General features: G+C 37.6%; 1 protein-coding gene across 1 annotated transcript in view; it reads left to right on the top strand.

The window, feature by feature from the left end:
* Positions 1 to 6,168, top strand: part of TSPAN3 (tetraspanin 3) — a 25,453-nt gene that overhangs the window by 316 nt on the left and 18,969 nt on the right. The window lies entirely within an intron of this gene.

Here is a 6,168-nt window from a genome sequence, read left to right on the forward strand (position 1 = left end):
CGGCTGTGGTGCGGGGCCCGGCCCTGAGGGCGCTGCGGGCCCGGCCCGGCCCGCCTCGCCGTTATCGGTCCTCGCTCACGTACGACAGTAGCGGGGAGCACCCCCGCGCCGCCTCGCCGGTTCAGTTCGTATTTAAACGGTTTCTATTTAACGGACGTCTTGTGCTCCTTCGCGGGGCCCCGTGTTTTAGCGGTGGGCGCAGTCTCTATCCTTCCAGTCCACCCCCCCAGAGTCCGGAGGTGGATGAAGCTGAATCTGTTGCCTCAGCCTGACAGCAAAGGTTTAACGAGCATTAGAGATCTTGAGGCAGAGACGCTTGTGTAATTGCTTACAGCTTGAGTTGCATTTTTGAGATTTTCAGGTCTCTGATGGTTTAGTTTTTGTAGAGTTGTTACGGCAGTCTAGTTTTAGGCTGCCTACTTTAAGGACGTCTGTCCCTAATACTTAGTGGTAAGTATAGAGCACCGTTTTCTTCCTCCTATTATTAACGCAAAGTTAGGATATATGTAAAACTTAACAGTCCAAAAGCAAATCTTATGTTTCCCTCCTTGCAGCAACCACAGTTGCATCGTAGTATTTATGTGTCTCTTAAACCTCCCACAACTACAGTCGTGCTGACAGACAAAAGCTTATCCGGGTTGGTGGAACAGTAAGTTGTTCTAAACGACCTTTCTCAGGATGGGCATACAGGCTGTAGCTTGGCATTGGTCACTGTAATAATTCGCTTGTCAGAACGACGTAACTCTAAATGAAATCAAATTAAAGAATATTCTGTAGACTTTTAAGAATTACTTTTCTGCTTTTAGCTACTTCATTTCTCAACATCTAATCCCAGCTCCAGGAACAGAAGATCTGTTGTCCCAGCTGTTCAAAGATTTCAGCTTTGAAAAAGTAATAGCGGGTAATGAGATATTAGAACATTAAAATGTGGCTATATATAGCTACATCATTTAATATTGAAAGTCATATGAAATCTAACAAGTGTTATAGGATAAACGTTCTTGTCGAAATTTTTATAAAGGAATGCCTTTCATAGGTGCCTAAAAATGAATCATGGTCAGGGAAAATGCATATCTGTGCAGGCTCACCAGGACTTGTGTATACAGCTGTTCAGAGGGATGAGCAGTAAATGTGAGGCGTATTTGATTTTAGTGCATATTAGAAGTCTAATTTTGACTGAGGTGTATAGGCTCCATTCTTTATCTTTGAAGTTTAAGGTAGTTACATCAACCTTTTTAGTACAGCCGTTTGTTTGGAATCTACTTAGCTGGGTGTGGCTTTTTGTTACATGCCTAGTTGCAAATATTAAAAAAGCTATTTAATAGCTGCTACGTCATACTTAAAGTTTTTGACTGGACGTGTAGTTGTGAGTTGCATTCTTGAAGGCATTTTGTAGTAGATTTTTCTCTAGTTGCTGATACAAATTAGGCTCTGTTTTGAATAAATGAACATAAGTTCTGTATGCAATTTCTCTCCACTCCTAAAGCTTAGTGATAGTTTTCATGTTTTATGTATTTGAAAGGTATTGTTTGTTATTTGCTCATTTAGTAATTTAATTGCATGTTGAAGTTTGCAGTTATTCAGCTTAAACAGTGGTGGGTACAAAATAATTTTGTGTAATTGTGAACCTAGCACTTTACAATTTTTGATAACTTTTTTCGAGACAAACTTGTCTTAATTATGTCAAATTAAAATGTCACCAGTCTTGTATTCTGTAAACTATCTCCAGCCTAAAAAGTCAACTTGTGGTGATAGCTTTTTGGTGGATAGGTACCTGGGTTGCTTGTGCTGGCACACAAGCTGCATGTGGAGTGAGGCATGCTTTCCAAAAGTGAGAATTACAAAAGTGGGTGGTTTTCCTCGCTTTAGGAAGGTATAGGCTAAAAATAGGAAAGAACAGAAGTAGTACATCTTCATTTTTAAATGGCGTAAGAGGAAGAATTCCAACTCTTGATCTAGCATGTTTCACTTGTTGCCTGAGCTGATTGTGTGCGTTAACATTTGGTGCCCATCTAGTTGACAGTGTAATTGTTTCTGTGCTGTTACAAAAGTGTTTCGCATGTCATTCATATGTAGTTCCAATTTTGATAATTAGAACATGCAGATTTCCACTGAGACTTGATGATAGAAAACTGCCTATAATTGGTCAAGTAACTATGAAACCTCCCTTAATTGCTTTTATAAATGTAATGTGTCTCTAAGGTAGTATATCTAAATCTTACATATTATCATTTTTCACAGCCTGATCTGGGGGAAGGTGTGCCTGCCCATGGCAGGAAGGTTGGAACTAGATGCCTTCCAACCCAAATCATTCTATGATTCTATGATCTTCATGGTCATCTGTAGTAATAGCAAGTTGCTTCTGTGTTGTTTGCTATCGAAATTTACGCAGCGGTAGGTGATCAAAATGAATTATAATTTCCCTGACACCTCACCCCTGCCATGGGTCTCATATTTGTGTGAGGACATGAATGTTCGCAGTGCTTTGGTAGCTGTGTTACGAATGTGAGATGTTTAGAAAATTATCACTTCTGCTGCCGAAGGAAAAAGAGTTGTTTTTGTTAGACTCTGTAGTCTAGGATATAACTGTTTAAAAAACTTCTTTTAAGCCTTCAATAAAAGTCAGATGTGGCTTGCTGACAGGTCATAGCCATACCCACCCACTCATTCATTATCTATGACTGCTGACTTTAATAATCCAAACTCCACTCAATTTGCCAGTGATTGTACAAGTTCATCTCTTTTTGAAAAGTCTTGTGCTACCTACTGAATTTTTTATTTGGCACTATAAAAAAAGTAATCTTGTTTTGGTATAGTCTTGCTTGAACTTTTTTCACATCCTGTTAAATTCTTACATTAACTGTATTCCTACATGTTAATTACTACAGGATTTTTTTTTTAAGAAAATGGGCTAGTTTATCATATAGAAAGCTGCATGGGCTGTATGCACCTTTCAAAGTTTTTTGGTGTGGTACTTTGACAGTTTAGCTGAGTTTTATTAGCAGGGTTGTCAAACATCAGGTACATCCAACTGTATACACATGTATTGCATTAAAAACAGTACTGCAGAAAAACGTGAGTAACGGTCATCAAGAGTAACATAAGATGTTGCATGAAACATTTGGATTTTGGATAATTCAGCAAAGAGTCCTTAAGCTCAAAGGTACTTTACAAAGAAATGCATTGATAGGAAGTTATAACTTGCACTTAATAGAAAGATCAGAGAAGTGTGGAGAACATAACAGATTAATGTCTTTACTAGTGTTTTGTTGCCGTGAATTAGTTTTGGAGTATATATGATAAATAACAAAGGAAGAGCAGTGCTTCAGTTGACCTTTATTTTGCCTTAAGTTTGCACAAGATCTGTTTGGTCAACGAGTGACTTTAGCATCATCTAAATGAAAATTAATCTTTTTAAGGAAAGGTATTGCATAGGAAGTAATTGTGATGTGAAGGACAGTGCATCTTGGAAATAAAATAACAAAACTTTTAGTACATATACTCAGAAATACTTCTGGTGGAGTGGAAATCCCAACATTGATCAATCTGTCAAGCTTTAGGATGTGGTTTGTTGAGGTTTTCTGTGGGGAAAGATTATAATGACTGGTATGACAGGAAAAAATTAAGCTGTAGTCTTTAAAAAATATATAGTTGATAATGAGAAAATAATTTTTGATTAAGATTAAATGTTGAATATGACCATTTACAAATAAAAGATGATCATAAAGTATTTGAGAATAGCATGTTTTTCATAAAAACCTTTTGTTACAGTACAAGTCTGCATAGATTTGAAAGTGAAAGAAATAAATCTACCTGGAACAAATATGTAAAGACTACTGTCAAATGTGGTTTTGTGAACTCTTTAATTTAAGGCTTCATCAGGTGGTACACATAATTCAGTTGGAAGTGGTTTGAAGAAACGAGTTGAAGACAAAAATGCTAGGGAAATGTGTTTACAGTATAGGATAGAAGGATAAAATATTTGGAGATGCTTGTAGTCTTGCTTCAAAATAGGGACTATCTCGATTTTATATTTTCAAAGAATATATGTGCTCTGACAGCCTGCTCTGCTAAAACGGTACCTAATGTCCTGTGCTTGCTTTGAGGGTTTTTTCCTTAACCTCTGTGTCCTCCTCCTTGAGAAAAGGAATTAACTCTGTTTCTGCGATACTTTCAACTCAGTAACTGTGAATAACTTTTTAAGTTGCTCTTGCAATTATTTAACTGAATTGAAATCATTAATTTTACAGTTCATTTGACTAAGCTACTATAAAACATTCTTTGGTATGATTGTTTAGAGAAGTCTCAAGGCTTCAGTTCTGTCCAGCCAGAATGCTTTCTACAGTTCTGTGCTCACTTTGCAACATATACATGCTCACCACAGTACAGAAAACATAGTATTAGAAATTATGTAGTATTATCTTAGAGGAACTATCTGTGCTATCTTTTAAAATGAGCTGTAGCTATCAGTGTGTATGTAGTGTGTTTTGGGTTTCTGGTAGAAAAGAAGAAAGAAAATGCAGCAAAGGGGATATTCATTGAAATTTGGCAGCAGAAAGAAAAAGTAGAAAAGTAGAGTTCGCTTCCCCTTATATGTAGGAATTAGCCAAGTAATTTTTCTGTTTTACTGGGAGCTTGAGAGTTGTTTCTGATCTGGACTTTAAAAGATGGGGTAATGAAGAAACTTCTTGAGTTTTTTGGTGATCAAAGACTATAATTGACAGGTGATCCCAAAGGCTACCTGTTGGGGATTACTTGACTGAAGCCTTTTTGTCTTGGAGGACAGTCCCTTGTGGATGTGAAAGTTGAATGTTTTGTACTTCAGCTGCTATGGTAGTGGGGTGTAATTGCAGGATTGTGTAATGGCTTGGAATCTCATGCATTAATGAAATTAATTTTTCATTTAAAAAATAGTATTTAAGACTCAGTGTTGTGCCTTTTCTGAGTGATTTTTTCTTAGAATAGTTGGATATGAATTTTTAGGTAGCAAATGTGGGCCAGGCCATGATTTTGGTAAGGCTTCAATTTGCTTTTAAGTAACATAGTAGTATTGTTAAGATTCTTTACAAGGTGAGTTTCAAGTATTTATATGGGATTTTTTTGCATCTGGTCTCATGCTTAAAAATAGAAGCAAAAACAACTTGCGAAGCTAAATGTGTTATCTTTTTAGTACATTTAATTTGAAATATCTCTTTACCTGGCAAAACTTTGTAGCATGGAGTAATCATTATTGTTCTTGTGCAGGGCAAGGAATCTGAAAACAGTGGGGCGCCAGGTCAAGTTACAACCCTGATGACTAAAGAGGTGTAAAAGAATGGCTGTATTATTAACATTTCTAGTTTGGGAAAAAAAACACAGTCTGCTGGTGCATTGCCTCTTGCAATCAGTGATACTTAAAACAGGTAATGCCAAATGCCAAAGCAGCCTTTTGCTTTAGCTGCAAAAGCATTTGAATTTGAGATTATGTGTAGTGTTACAGAATTGAATTTGGCTAGTATAGACAAAGCAGTGTGGCTTACTTGAATTTTATAAGCCTTTAAAATATTTCTTTGTTACAAAGTTTAATGAAATTGCTGGTTTTCTTCTCCTAAAGGATTTTTTAAGGCAGTGTTCCAGTTAAGTTGTTACTGATGAGAACAAAGTAGAAATGTCAAATACCGGTGTGTATTTGTTTTGGAGGGGAGTGGAGAAGGAGATACGGAGTAGTGAAGTGCTGAAAAGTGTCAGACAAAGGTATAGCAGAGATACCCCGTAGGGCCTTTGAAGCTGAAACTGAGAAACTAGAGTTTGAAAGACGGAAAGCTGAAAAGAAAAACTTTAGCTGATCAGGAAAGCTTTATCTGATGTGGTTTGAGCCCAGAGGGGAACTGAGGGCCTCGCAGCAGTTCACTCACCCCTTCCTTGCCCAGCTGGGAAGGAGAGAATGAATCAAAAGAAATGTAAGGACAGGGAGGGGTAGCTCAGCCATTATGGACATCGGCAAAAGGCAGGCTTGTTAGGGGAAGAAAAAGGACATCATTTTAATTCAAAATGCTAACAATGACACTTAACAACAGAATGGGACAGTGAGAAGCGTTACCATATCTTAAAAACACCCCCCCCTCACCCCTCCCTTCGGCTCAGCTTTGTTCCTGATATCTCTACGTTCTGCCCCAGGGGGTGGGGGGG

Source organism: Athene cunicularia (assembly GCF_003259725.1).
Source record: "Athene cunicularia isolate RWA chromosome 10 unlocalized genomic scaffold, athCun1 chr10_part1, whole genome shotgun sequence".
NCBI lineage: Eukaryota > Metazoa > Chordata > Aves > Strigiformes > Strigidae > Athene > Athene cunicularia.